Source organism: Caretta caretta, chromosome 3 (assembly GCF_965140235.1).
Source record: "Caretta caretta isolate rCarCar2 chromosome 3, rCarCar1.hap1, whole genome shotgun sequence".
NCBI lineage: Eukaryota > Metazoa > Chordata > Testudines > Cheloniidae > Caretta > Caretta caretta.
In genome coordinates, this window is record NC_134208.1 from 60,915,511 (window position 1) to 60,931,702 (window position 16,192).

Consider the following 16,192-nt stretch of genomic DNA (forward strand, 5'->3'; position numbering starts at 1 on the left):
ACATCTGCTTATATGTATAAAAGCACCAGAGCTTTTAATACTCATTTTAAATCAGAATGAAATGGTAATAATGTCCCTAAAAGTCTTCTGAGTCATACTTCCTTGCTGCAGTGCCATCATTAGCCACCTTGCGGGTAATGTGATATTATTACTAACATGATGTCAGCACCGTTCATTCTTATGTATGACAGGAAAAGGTCGTCACATGGGTACATTTACATGATGAGTGAGTTACAGGTGTCTCATTCGCATTGACTTCTTGACCAATCTTCTTCATTTTCTATTTACAGTGGAATTGTTAAAAAGGTTGATGAATTTAGATGCACCTAAATGTGACAGGCAGATAAGAGTGTGAGAAAGACATGGTTCTGAATGTATCTCTGCAAATATACCTCAGCCCTGATGGGCTACATCCTTTTCTATTTCAATCTGGCCTCTTGTGAACAAAGATTGCTGATGTTGTCATAGTACATGATGTTTTTGTGATGTACCAGATGTCTACATAGGATATAAAATGGTTATTTATGATGGGCAGGAAAATGCCCAACTAGCCACTAGGTTGTAGTCCGTGGAGATATACAATAGCCTATCTGCCAGTCCAGATTATTTTGTACTTGCCTACATACTCAAGCGCAATTTTCTGTTATTCCAAGAGCTGCTTAAGCGTCTAACACATAGAAGCTCTAATGAACTGAAACATGCTTCTTCAACTGCTGATTTGACAAGTTGTTTTCCTCTTGCAGCTCAGAAAGGATTTTTCTAGTTTTAGTAGATGGATATAGTGTCCACAGAACATTTATGACATGTATAGCATGTGTGACAGGATCCCTGGGGTGCAGCTTGGGACTGTGGGACTGCTGTGCCCTCTTAACTCTTCAGCCTCGGCTGTCTCTCACAATGTTTTGCTAGTGACAAGCCGCAAATCCCTCCAGGTGCTGTTATCACTCAGCACAGCCACAACCCTGGGGTGCAGAGTGTCACAGCACATTAAATTGATGACTGTAGTTATCAATTCTGCAGAATTCAGCAGTCATTAAGGTGTAGCTGTGTGCAAAGCCAGGCATATATAGACTCCATCTTTCATGATACATGTTGTCTAATCAGAAATATGAAACATGGGACTAACTGATAGCTCAGCTTCTTTCTATAGCAATGGGGGGAATGGGATGGTAGTGGTAAGACAAAGGGAAGGAAGTGAAGTATTCAGTCATGTTGAGTGGTGAGCAATTATTTGAACTATGGAAATGTCATGCTGAATAGACAAATAAACATATGTACTACTGAATGCATACCAAGAAAATGTTGTCCATCCTTTACTTTTTCAGAGTTTCTTGACAAACCATAGGGAAGTTTGAGGGGGATCAGCTTAAGATTGCATTTAATTACCTCTTCATTTAATGCTTGAGAATGCTTGCGGAAGTGTTTAAGTACTGTTGCTGTCTATATTATCAGTCTCTCAGCTTCAGTTACTTTCAGTTGTAAATCTATCATTTTTGGACTCTTAGAGAAATTCTGCTATATACCTTTTCTGGCAAAGATTTTTGAGAGGAAGGTTACAAGTACTGTCTGCCCATCTAAATGAGTTTGTTTTGTTTTGTTTTGTTAATAGGTTCCAGTCTGTTTTCTATTCATCCCACAGCATCATGTATGCCCTTGTGTAGGTAATAGCCTGTGTTTATCTGAAGACCAAAGTTGTTGTTTTTCCTCTACTGCTGCTGTCGGAGGCCTCTATGGAATCTGACACTGTTAACCTTGAAATTTTGTTACCACTCTTAAACTGCTTTATTTGTCTGTTCAGCATGACATTACCATAATTCAAGTAATTGCTCTGACCCCTGTATATTTAGTCCTGCTTACTACTACTTTTTCTTTTCTTCCTTAGTTCCTTCAAGGATCTGTCCTGGTGTGTCCTCCATACTTCCTTTTGGGAAATATTATTCATGCTTCTACAACCTGATGACCCACAGACAATGTCAGTCCTTGCAGAACCTATTATAAGAGCTCTTATTTGTGTTGCTCACTTGGCACTTCCGATATCAAGGATCGGGTATTGATAAAGTTTAAGTGAAATGTCTATTGGATGAATTCTTATTGAGGGCCTGTTCCCAGCAGAATATCTTTTTACTATTTTGGCAGTTTTCTTTGATGAGAGATGTATTTTGCCTGTTTTCATATTTTAAAATTTGTTCACTGCTCAGACGAACCAGATTGGAAAGATGCAATATTATTTTAGCAGGGTTACGACCTATGTTCTTCCAAAGAGATATTGAGATTCTTATACTTTAATTTATTATTGTTCGTATGTGTAGATTCCCTAGCTGCTTCCTGAAGTATTGGAGCTTTTCTGGACTGTTCACCAGGCAATGATTACTTTCATAGTGAGTGAGCTGCATTGGCCTCCTGCTACAGAGACAGACAGATATTTTTCACATCCCAGCTGTGTGCAATCTCAGTCCACTCTATTTAAGATTTCTTAGCTCATTCTCCTCAGAGGGTCCATTCAGCTCTGAGCAGCTGCTCAGTTTTTAGAGTCAAAGCTACACTGATTTTTGTCTTGAGTCAATAGCCAAAATTAAAGAAATTCTTGGAAAATACTTCATAAAGTTTCGTATTATTTTTTCCTCATGTATTTCATAGTTTATTCCATTACACCCACCTGTATAGATCTCTGAAATGCTAACAGCCATCTCAGTTTGGTTAATTGATTAATCCAACAAACTCAGATGCAAATACAGATCTGAAAGGTATAAATATCAAGGAGGGAGAATAACTGTTTAGCATGCTGCAAGGAATATAAGGAGACGTAATAAAATGTATTTAAATTAAGAATGGAAAGCTTAGATTGAGTAAAAGGAAAAAATTCACTGTAGAACAATCTCTCCAAGAGTGTGGTGGAATCCCCACTCCTTGAGTCTTTTAAAATTATGATGTTGTTATAATATGTAATCGTTTATATTTTAAGTATTGTAGCAGTGCCTACAGGCCTCAACAGAAATCAGGGATATCCCATGCTAGGCACTCTACAGATGCACAGTAAGAGGCAGTTTCTGCCCAAAAGAGAATATACAAGATTGGTCCAAGTCTGAACACAGGGCTTCCCAAATGTTTTCATTGTGTGAACCAGATCATGTTCTGGTGAAATTAAAAGCTGCAGTATGCAACTGCACAACACCCTTTAGCAAACATAGCAATTCCTCAGGCAGGGTGGGTGGGGCAAGGAATTTTTCATGTCTGAATGGGTTATGGTGAGGGAATGGGGGAGAGCAATCGCCACACTCACAAACTGCCTCTGTCTCATACAAAATCTGTTGTTCCACACCCCCATGAAACTCGTTTCATTCCCCCACTCCATCCCCCACATCAACAAACTAATTTTACTCTCCCACAATCCATTTCCACTTTATCACAAAATCAGTGTATTTTATCCACCTTTGCACCAAGATTTTACTTACAGAAATACCATTTGATGACCCTTTAACCTCCATGTTCCCTGCTGTCTGGTGGTCCCACTTATCCTAGACCCTGCCTCCTTCCCCTCACCCTGCTTCTTCCCAGACTCTATGCTCCAGCTCTCCGGCCTTCTCCTCACCCCCAGCTCCATCCACTCAAGCCTGCTCCCCAACTTCACTCTGCTTCTTTCCACAGTGTTCTCAGTGACTTTGTACTCCCAGCCTAAGGCGCACTCTGAATCCCATTACTGCTGTCACGAAGCCCACTGGTTCTGCTCCTGATGGGGGGGGGGGGTGACATGGTGGGGAAGGGAAAGGTTGGTCACTTTCTTTGAGCGGCAACTCCTTTTATACAGCAGCACCCTCTGCTGGCAGATTTTTCTTCCTTTCATAGGCATCTTGTCAGAGGCAATAGCCATATCATCAGCCCCATGACTCCAAAATTCAGGAGAGAAAGAAAGAAAGAAACAAACAAAAAGTCCAGCTAAACATCCAAACAACAACCCATGTGTGAGAGAGAAATGAAACAAAAATGTGTTTTGGTGTCTGACGTTTGCTGTCTGACCTCCTCACAGAAAACAACCAGGTCCCATTGGTGTGTGATTTTTTTTTCTTAACCTCTAGGATGTCAGCCTTTCCTTTCTGACCCTTCAAGCCCTCTCTTATAGCAGTCCACAATTTTGCTCGACTTCTTCTGGTACAGTGCACCTCCCCTAACAGACTTTAATGCCCTAGAAGGCTCCAGAAACAGCCCCCTGTCTCCAGCCTACAGGTGAAGATGCTCTGCTGGATGCAGGAATCTACTAGAGAGATCACACAATCAGAAGCCTGCCTTAGATATATTCCTCTGGTGGAGATATCAAAGGAGCAATTTTGAGTGCCATGCATACTTTCACTCTTTGGATTTAGCATTGTGCTCTGATGCCCAGTTTGGGAGAGAGGTGTTACTGTCCATATTTAATTAAGATCTCCTCTCCATGCATCTGCCCGATGGAACACATTTTGCTAATCTCCCACAAGTGGGAATACACAGAGGCCCTCAAAGATGAGAGAGGTTACACATCAGAAACTCTGCAGATTGGAAGAAGGCTGCTGAGGAGGTTGGCGTGTACACTCCTTTATACAGAGTAAAGCTATGACATCACCCTTATGCAAGAATGCTACAGTACCACCACCCCCTGCAGCAGATATGGATTTTCAAGGCAGTTCCTTGGAGTGTGAATACACAGAGGCAACCCTAAAAGAACAGTAGTTACTGGTAAGTAAACTCTCTTTGCACACAGAGCCATTACAAGGCCTCTGCACCCTATATGTAGGATAGAGTTTATATATATATGTGGTGTATAGGCTCTCTGCACAGGGGTGAATTTCACTGTTGGCGAGAGAGAATCTGATGCAGAAATGGAGAGAATACATTAGAGAAAAAGATTGGAGGGGGTGATAGCGAAAATTGAGTGAATAAGAGCATGATATATTCTGCTGCTGCTGTTGCAAAAAGTCAAATACTATATTGGAATATATAAAGAGAGAAGTAGTGAGTGGACCAAAGAGACCATTTTTTTCTCTCGGTGTAGCCATATTGCAAAAAGTACCACATAGACTCATAGATTTTGACCATTCAGACCATTAAGATCTCCTGCACATCACAGTTCACAGAACCTGCCGCACCCACTCCTATAGTAGGTATATAACCTCTGGCTGAGTTAGTGAAGTCCTCAAATCTTGATTTAAAAACTTCAAGTTACAGCAAATTCACATGCACCTTTAAATACTTTGCTTTAAAACATAAACAGATTAATTTGAGACAATATTAAAAAAATCAAAAAGCATGAAAGGTTTAGGTAAGGTGACCTGTCGAAGGTGGGAAAAAGGCCTGCATTAGTATCCGAAATAACATAATTAATTGTAAAGACCTAACCGAAGGAAAAATGGGGCTGTGAAATGCAGGTATATTGAGGCATAACAGCATAAAAATAGAGAAGTTAAAAATGAGACTAAACTATCACTCCCATGATAACACGGAAGGCCAATTGGACAATGGAGTAATGTGCCCCACGCGTTTGTCAAGGCAGGCAGGGAAGTAATGGATTTCTGCAGAAATCTATCAGTTCTCTACTATCTCCATGATAGAGGATGGGCTAGATGACTTCAAAGGTCCAATCCTAAAACCTTAAACATCTGTGGAAGGAACCACTGTCCATATGAATACCAGCTTTGAAAGTGAGTTGAAATGGACTCTGTGTTCCTTTTTTAATGTAATTATTTTGAATGTAGAAACAGCCTTCTTTTCTGTGACAGTATGACAGTCTGATCACATTTTCATCATTTGTAATAGCTCTGCCATATCAGTATTCATTTTTGCTAATGCAGTAACAAAAAGTCTTTATCACATCTGTGACACAAAGATTCCCACTAACAAATGTAACAGAGAGTCAATAATATGGGGAAATGTTTAAAATACATTAGAATTCCCCAAACAGCATTTTTGACATTGATTTCCTGTCATGCCTAAGAACCTCTGCCTACCCAAGCAAATTCTACAGAAATTTTTTGAATAACATCTCACTATTTAATTTGTAAAAGCTATAATGAATATATGTGTATTTCATGTCTTGTGAGGATGGACTAGACAAAAGGAGAATTTAATATGAGATGAAGGCTGATAGCACATAACTGGTCTAGTTGAAAACTCATTACTTGGCAGAGCTGACGCTTGTCAGCAGTGGAAACTATCAGGTACCACCATTAGGATGGCACAAGTCATTTGTTATAAAACAGAGCTGTTTAGCTCCTTATTGAATGTTACAAAGCATACTAGGAAGGATGGAAGGATTTTCTATAACAATCTTCATTACTCCAAAATTGGGTCTTTACTGACAATGGAGAAGAAATATGTTTTCAAGCTATATTTGATTTTATTACAGGAAATCAATTCATATCACATAAATTTAAATGTTGGTAAATTACTCTACATGCTTATTTTTATTGGTTTGGGTTCAATTATATTGTTTTCTATATACAGGTATATGCTTCAGAATAGCTGTTGGTTAATGCATTTTGTAAGAGTAACTCTGAAAAATCCCATATGCAATTTAATCATTTTCTTATATAGTGACCAAATGTGAGATCAGATACGTTTTCTGAAACCTTGCGGGGTGTGTGTGTGTGTGAAGATATGACTTCTGGTGTAGCAGAAAACAGATTCTTTTTCCAGAAAATTACCCAGGATAAATATCTTATATTTGCATTACCAGTGCTTCTGCTCATAACCTCTTAGCAGACTGGATTTGTTCTTTTTCAGTGAAAGTGATTTAAATTTCAGTACATATATTAGCTTTATTCTGATTCCCATAAACACACAAGAGATGGAGAGCTAAAACCAGAAGTGGTTTGTTAATAGATATTACAAGGGCACTCTTAATAAATGGCCCTTATCCTACAAACATACACTAGATTAATTTTACTCACATGAGTAATCCCATTGAAGCCTGTGGGTCTACTCATGTGAGTAAAATTTAGCATGTGCACAAATGTTTGCAGGGTTAGGGACTTAGTATGGATTTATCACAAACTTTAAATGCAATTTTATGGGGTTCTCTTATTCAATTTACCAAACTCGTGATTTTTCATTAGAAATTATCAAATACAACTTGGTCAGAGAAATATCTCAGAAAGATAAATATATGGATAGGATGTTTAAGTACATAAAATACTGGGACAAATGATCAGATGTTTATGCCTCAATCTGCATAAACCTAAAAAGGGTTTTAGAGTCACAAAGGTATTCTCAAAAACATCTGGGCAAGGAATTAAATGCATACAGCTTTTTGAAAGGACGGTACACATTTAGGATACTTACTGCTATTTTACATTGTGCCAAAACTATTTTTTTAAAAAGGATAGCTGGTTTGTAGCATTTCACTCAGACAGTGACGGTAATGAAAAAAGCAGAAAGTAAATTTTGTTAAAAATCTTATTACTGAAATATTTGGTGGGGGTGGGGGCGTGAAACCTACAGTCTCATTTAATACATGAAGCAGTGTCAGAGAAATAATAGGAATACACATCTTTGGTAAATTGCAGAGATTAAATTTCCATTAAAATGCCATTATTTCTTTCAGTGCAACAGGAAAGTAATTAGAATAGTTGCTATAGTAGTTTCTTTTGTTACATTTACTGAGACTTCACTTGAAAGATAAAATCTGTGATATTAGGGGCTTCTGTGCCACTGAATATACATGAAAAGAACAGGTGGACTTGTGGCACCTTAGAGATTAACCAATTTATTTGAGCATAAACTTTCGTGAGCTACAGCTCACTTCATCAGATGTGTACCGTGGAAACTGCAGTTTCCACGGTACACATCTGATGAAGTGAGCTGTAGCTCACGAAAGCTCATGCTCAAATAAATTGGTTCGTCTCTAAGGTGCCACAAGTCCTCCTTTTCTTTTTGCGAATACAGACTAACACGGCTGCTACTCTGACACCTGAATATACATGTTTTACCTCATCATATGAATAGATCAGGCAAAATTCACATGGTAGCTGGTAAAGCTTTAGGGTGTGTGCAGATATTGTGGATCATTAGTTCAGTTTCCCAAGCAAAAGGTTATGGACAAGCACTTTTCTCCCCTTCTGTTCTTGCAGAAGTATTTTTCATTTTCACAAATGCAGAATGGAAAGTATTGTATGACAGTGGACACTGCACATTACCTTATTTATTGGTGCAATATGAAAATACTGCACTCCTGCTCATTCCTGTTAATAGCCATTTTTTAATAAAATCCTTGCCGTTATATTCTATACTAGTTGTGCATGGATGACTCCGCTTGATTCTATGGTCTCAGAGGATGAGTTTAGAATGTTGTATGCCTTGTAGTTTATGAATGTCCACAGTTTTCTTATGCTGCCGATGTAATTTGTTGCAGATATATGTGGGAAATATTTTCTATTTATAATATTGCTGAGATCAAACAAATGAGAAATAGCAAACTTGTCATGTATTAGTAGGAAACCTTGACATGCCAACATATTACCCAACAGAATTTACCTTGTCATGGAGGAGAATGCTGACTGAACAACCTGGTGACAAAGGCAGTAAAGTTCAGTGGTAGCATTCAATTAGGATGGACCAAGAGGATACCAAGAAATTCATGATAAGTGGGCACAAAAATCCAGCATGACAATTATTTCCAGGTGATTGAATTAGTCTTCTAACATCGGAAAAGCTGACTCAGTCTATTAAGGGACAGCTTGACGTTAGAAAAAAGGGTTGATCCTGCCCTACCTTATGTGGTATATGTTGATATTTATCTTGAATAATGAGTTGGTGCTGTGTGGCTATGTAATCATTTGGCTGTCATGAAATATGGAGCAAAAGATCTTCTTAAACAAAAGGTATTTGTTAAACAGAACAGTAACCAATTATAAACACATTAAAAAGACTTTCTAGCAACAATCCCAGCTCAGCTCTCTGTTGTTTATTAGAGACCACATCTTGTATGGAACCCTGTACAGCACACAGAGACATCTAGTGACTGAATTATATACTGCAAGTAAACCTATCATACTAGCTTTTCAGGTTAGAAAACAAGAATTCCATTTCATGAAAAATGTCAAGGTTTCACAATTTGTTTTTGTTTGCATCAGAACAAAAACTAAACCTTTTGAATTGTTTTCATGAAGAGAGAGCGCAACATATCCTAAAGCAGTCAATAGCCAAGAAGTTAGATCACTCATGAGGAATGTGGGAGACCCAGCCCCGAGTCTCAAATTCCCAAGCAGCTCTACTCAGGGCACAAAGTGTAAGTAATGCCCAGAGGAGAGTTCATATTTAGCATGCTGGGATGGAGTGAGGGAGATGTGACTTATCATAAAATTATCTCACACCTGTGTAAATAATAATACTGCTGTACACACTCCAAATAAAATTTAACATAAAGACCCTGGAATAAGGCAGTCAGATGGAAAATTAGATGAGGTAATCTCCTTTTATGTAACATTTATTAAGAACTAACAAAACCAAATCAGATACACTACTGAACAATACTTAGTTTTAAAATATAAAAATATATATTTGAAATAATCATATAGTATTATCTTCGCCTATAAAAGCTGTCTCTTCAAATCTATTTAAGACATGCAGCGTTTGAGGAAGAGTAGTGAGAGTACTAGTGTGGGGGAACTGGTGTCTGTTCCCTGTTCTGCCACAGACTTCCTGTGTGACCTTGAGCAAGTCAATTAGGCCCAGATTCTCAAAGGTATTTAGGCATCTAACTCCCATGTATTTCAATGGGAATTGGATGCCTAAATACATTTGTGGATCTGGGCCTTACTATCTCTGTGACTTAAGCCCGCATCTATAAAATGGGGATCGTAGTACTTCCCTACCTCACAGGGACATTGTGAGGATGAATATGTAAAAAAAATACAGTAGTGGGGGGCCATATAAATACCATAGATAGAATTTCAAAAATCAGAAACCCTGCATTGTATGCTTCCTAACTTGCACATGCAAAACCACAATTGCACATGAAATGGTAGTTTCATAGGTGGCCATTTGCATGTGCAGATGCTTGGTTTGTGTCTACTAATGCAGTAATTGTGCATGCAGATTGGGTGAGCAATCATGGAGGTATTTTCCCCTCAGTCTTGGGCTTCTGATATTTAATAATCACATCCTGAATCCATATATTAAATGCTTTGTTCGATACATACCAATTTATTCTATGCACACCAATTTAAAGGGTAACCATGGTTTTTGCTGTCAAAAGCTGCATTTTTAGTCTTACGAGGTAATGTTATTTGTTCCTGACTATGGATTAATGAGTTTATAGCCTCTGTTTCTTTGAACAGGGGAAAAGCTTTCTTGAAGCTTTCAGTGACAAATGGCACATCTACACTACTGCCTGAATAGATCTAATTTATGTCACTCGGGTGACGCAAGTTTTGCAGTGTTCACACTGGCACTATGTCGGCGGAAGATGCTGTCCTGTCAACATAGCTTATGCGTCTCGCTGAGATGGAGTAATTCTGCCAATGGGAGAGTACTATCCCGTTGGCATAGCACGTCTTCACCTGTGCCAATGTAGCACTGTAGTGTAGATTTGCCCAAAGAAACAGAAACACCAGCTTCAGTCACAGGCAACAGGTTTGCTGAGCTGAGTAGCAGCAGCAAAGCTACTGGTAGCTAGTCAATTCTGCTCTTACCAGGAGGCGACCCTACAATCAATGGGACTTGTTAGAAATAATTTTAGATAATACTGATATTTTTAAAACAAAAATGACAGAGTGCCTATCATAGTTGGCTTAACTTTAATATCTTTCCCGGGATATACATGTCTCCTTTGGCTACAAAAAATATTCCCTGACAGATCATCTTCTCTCTGTTGGAAATGTCAGTCGACTCTGGAGACATCATACTTTCTAGGCCTGCCAGTTACTTTTAAATCATTGCTGTAATTTTTTCCTATACAATTTCTCTCAGAGAGTGAAACCAAAATCCTGTCTTTGAACATTTTCTCTCTCTCTATCGCTTTCTCTCTGTAATAAACTGGATGTTCAAGTATCTTCTTCTGCTCAGCAATTCTCAGAGCATAAATTGTATCTTATTTGCAGAAAAGATGGAGGATGTAACTATCTTTACATAACACTATAAAATAACTTTTCTCTTGGGTGCAGAGAAACTGTCTGCATTCGCTAGGGGTGATCCAATCCAGATGCCTTTGTCATACACCCTCTCTGTCAGACTTATCCACTTGTGGAACGATGTGAAATTTTGGGAGTTATGCGCATTTCGTAGCTGTAGACACAGAAAGCAGGAGTGTTGTGAAATTTTTTTTCTGTTCTGGCTTAAACCTACTTATCGGTATGTCTAAAAGTTTAATGGTTGAAAGTCAAGAATTATAGTAAACAAATAACAACCCAACACGTTGTTAATAATTTATATGCCCTAGAGACTTTCACCTAAAATGGCAACTTTCCTCTTATATATAATAAGCCAGTATGTGTTTGCTACAGATATAGATGGCAACCACAATGGTGTACTAGTCTCCTACTTAAAAAGTTTTAGAGGCCAAATTGTTGTAAATTGGAGCAACTCCTTTAACTTCAGAGGAGCTATACCATGGTACATCACCACAGATTCTGGCCCGATACAATTATACAAAAACGAGAATGGCTATAATGGCCCTGCGAGGCAATATGATTATTCAGATGCATTACATTTTATTGGCCAGACAAATAACCTTGAGGAACTCCAGAGGGACCTTGACAATTGAGCAGCATGATAGACTCATAAACACATACATATTAAGGCATGAAGGGACCATTATCATCATCTAGTCTCACCTTCTGCACATTGCAGGCCACAGAATCTCACCCATCCACTCCTGTAATAGGCCCAATCTGACCTAGAGGAAATTCCTTTCTGACCCCAAATATGATGATCAATTGAATTCTGAGCATGTGGTAGCAGTAACTTGGAGCCCTCACCATCTACTGCCCCATCTCTGGCCATTGGGGATTTTTGCTGCTAGCAGTCACAGATGGGCCACATGCCACTGTAGGCGTCTCATCATACCATCCCCCAAAACAATTATCAAGCTCAGTCATGAAACAAGTTAGGTTTTTTGCCCCCACTGCTCCCTTGGAAGTAGGGTTGCCAACTGTTTAATCTCACAAACCCAAACACCCTTGCCCCACCCCTTCCTCGAGGCAACGCTCCTTCTCCGAGGCCCTGCCCCTCTCCATCGCTTGCTCTCCACCACCCTCACTCACTTTCACTGGGCTGGGGCAGGGAGTTGGGGTGCAGGAGCGAGTGAGGGCTCTGGGCTGGGACCGAGGGGTTCGGAGTGTGGGAGGGGGTTCCGGACTGAGCCTGGGGCAGGGGGTTGGAGTGCAGGAGGAGGATCTGGACTGGGGCAGTTCCCAGCCAATGGGAACTGCAGAACTGGCTCTCAGGGAGGGGGCAGGGTGCTGAGACCCCAGCCTCTCCACCAGGGGCTGCAAGGACATGCCGGCTGCTTCCAGGAGTGGAGCCAGGGTGCTGGTATCTTTTAACCAGTTATCAATCCATGAGGCAACCTTCCCTCTTATCCCATGACTGCTTACTTTGCTTAAGAGGCTTTGGTGAGGGACCTTGTCAAAGGCTTTTGGAAAATCTAAATACACTATATCCACTGGATCCCCTTGGTCCACATGCTTGTTGACCCCCTCAAAGAATTCTACTAGAATGGTGAGGCATGATTTCCCTTTACAAAAACCATGTTGACTATTCCCCAACAAATTACGTTCATCTATGTGTCTGACAATTTTGTTCTTTACTATAGTTTCAACCAGTTTGCCCCGTACTGAAGTCAGGCTTACCGGCCTGTAATTGCCAGGTCACCTCTGGAGCCCTTTTAAAAAATTGGCATCACATTAGCTATCCTCCAGTCATTTGGTACAGAAGCTGATTTAAATGATAGGTTACAGATGACAGTTAGTAGTCCTGCAATTTCACATTTGAATTCCTTGAGAACTCTTGGGTGAATACCATCTGGTCCCGGTGACTTATTACTGTTTAGTTCATCAATTTGTTCCAAAACCTCCTCTAATGACACCTCAATCTGGGACAGTTTGTCAGATTTGTCACCTAAAGAGAATGGCTCAGGTTTGGGAATCTCCCTCACATCCTCATCCGTGAAGACCAATGCAAAGAATTCATTTAGTTTCTCTACAATGGCCTTAGCGTCCTTGAGTGCTCCTTTAGCATCTCCATCGTCCAGTGGCCCCACTGGTTGTTTAGCAATCTTCCTGCTTCTGATGTACTTAGAAATTTTTTTGCTATTACTTTTTAAGTCTTTGGCTAACTGTTCTTCAAATTCTTTTTTGGCCTTCCTAATTATATATTTACACTTCATTTGCCAGAGTTTATGCTCCTTTCTATTTTCCTCATTAGGATTTAACTTCCACTTTTTAAAGGATGCCTTTGTGCCTCTCACTCCTTCTTTTACTTTGTTGTTTAGCCAAGGTGGCTCTTTTTTGGTTCTCTTACTATATTTTTTAATTTGGGGAAGACCTTTAATTTGAGCCTGTATTATGGTATTTTAAAAAGTTTCCATGCAGCTTGCAGGGATTTTACTTTTGGTTCTGTACTTTTTAATTCTATTTATCTAACCTCCTCATTTTTGTGTAGTTCCCCTTTCTGAAATTAAATGCTACAGTGTTGGGCCGCTGTGATGTCTTCCCCGCCACAGGGATGTTAAATTTCATTATATTATGGTCACTATTACCAAGTGGTCCAGCTATATTCACCTCTTGGACCTGATACTGTGCTCCACTTAGGACTAAATCAAGAATTGCCTCTCCTCCTGTGGGTTCCATTTAAGGTGTCAAGAAACTTTATCTCTGCATCCCTTCCTGAGGTGATATGTACCCAGTCAATAATGGGGATTGTTGAAATCCCCCCTTATTATTGAGTTTTTTATTTTAATAGCCTCTCTAATCTCCCTGAACATTTCACGGTCACTATCACCATCCTGGTCAGGTGGTCTGTAATATATCCCATCTGCTATAATTATTCAAGCATGGAACTACTATCCATAAAGATTATATGGCACAGTTTGGTTCATTTAAGATTTTTACGTCATTTGATTCTACGCTTTCTTTCACATATAGTGCCACTCCTCCACGAGCACTCCTCTGATGGTTAGAAACCTTCTTCAAATTTCAAGCCTAAACTTGTTAATGGCCAGTTTATATCCATTTGTTCTTGTGTCAGCATTGGTGCTTTACTTAAATATCTCCTCTCTCTCCCTGGTATCTTTCCCTCTGCTCTCTATAAATACATCAATCTCCTCTCAGCCTTCTTTTGGTTAGGTTAAACAAGCCAAGCTCTTTGAGTCTCCTCCCTAAGAACATGACCTGCACTTTGCGCTATTAAATTTCACCCCATTTCTATTACTCCAGTTTTCAAGGTCCTCCAGATGTTCCTGTGTGATACCCTGGTCCTCCTCCGTATTGGCAATACCTCCCAAATTTGTGACATCTGCGAATTTTATTAGCACACTTCGCTTTTTGTGCCAAGAACAGGAATAAAAATATTCAGTAAGATTGGTCCCAGGACTGATCCCTGAGGAACTCAACTAGAAACTTCCCTCCTGCCTAATGGTGAATGAAATTCATTGTGATATATGCAAGGCAACGAACACTAGATTCAATAATTTGAACTAATTTGGCCCGTGCTCATGGGCCCTGGCAAATGGGGGGCCCCTAGAAAAATTGGTGCCTCTGTGCCCCGACCTACTCCACCTACCCGCCCATCCGGTGCTCCTGCCGGGGATCAGGGTCAGAGTGTGAGGGCTTGCCCTGCTCTGCCCAACCAGCTGTCCTGTTGTGGTATGGGGATTGCCCTACTCCACCGGCCCGGCGCTCTTGCTGGGGAGTGGGGTTGTGTGCTGGGGCTTCCCCTGCTCCCTGGCAGGACTGCTGGGTGGGCAAAGCGTGGCAATCTTCCGTGCCCCGACCCGCTCCCCGGCATGAGTGCTGGGGGAGGACCGGGGGGTGACTGCAGGTGGAAGTGGTGGGAATGGGCCCCCACTTGCTCTGGCTCAGGGTCCCACAAAAAGGTAATCTGCCTTTGCATGCTGGTTACCTTCTGCAGACCTGAAGAAGAGCTCCGTGAAGCTCGAAAGCTTGTCCCTTCCACTAGCAAAAACTGTTCTGATAAAAGATATCACTTCACCTACCTTGTCTTTCTAAATATGCATATGTTAATTATATGTCATTGACTGTAGTTCCACTCTAAAAAGTGACTATGGAAAAACAGGAGTTTCTTATTTCTTACTGTTCTCTCTGTGTATTCAGACTCTCAGCTACTTGTCTTAGTTACTGAAATAAGTTTGTACTATTTTTTACTCCTTCAGAGCCAACATGACCAACAGGGACCTGTGTTTTTTTATTAAGTTCCAATTATCTTTGCCTGTGCAAACCTACTGAAGATACTGCTACTTCACAGGTGTCACTGGGGGCTTAATTTACCGTGCAGAACCTTTATTATTGATGATGATGAATCAGAAGTGAAAAACTTGTATGGCTGGCAAATCCCAAGGTGAGTTTCCAAGGCTGACAATTAGGGTTGGGGGGGAATCTTTTTATTTGTAAATAGATCTGGAAAATTATTGACACATCATACATGTGGAGCTCAACTGTGGCATTTTTACTGAAATTTTTGGAGTAGAAATGAATTTTTAATAGCCATAAGACTTTGGAGGTATTATTTTTGCCACTAGAGGGCTTCAATTTTTCTTCATTAGTTCAAAAGAGAGAGTGGAAGAATGAAAGTTTTTTTTTTAAAATTGAAGGGATGGAAATTGTAAACCTATCTGAGTATAAATGAATCCCCAGATGAATATAACAACTTTAAAATTAAAAGAGTGACCATTACCTCAGACCAAGATTTACAGCTTCATTAAAATAAGACTTAGTTATACGGCACTTCTTAAATAAAAATGCTAAAGAAAAACTGAAAAGTAAGAGTTTTCCTACATTTGAGCTATACAGTGTCTCCTCTATGTAATGCACCATAAATGATGGTACTAGAGTGATTATGTCTATACAAAATCACACAAAGAATAGCTTCCTGCATTTGTTTTCAGCTGGTGCCCCATCAGAGAGACTTGGATTTTATCAATGTTATTGCTTTCATTTGGGAAATCTGACCGGTTTAGGATCAGAAGGAATGCTTTTTTTAAAAGTGATAT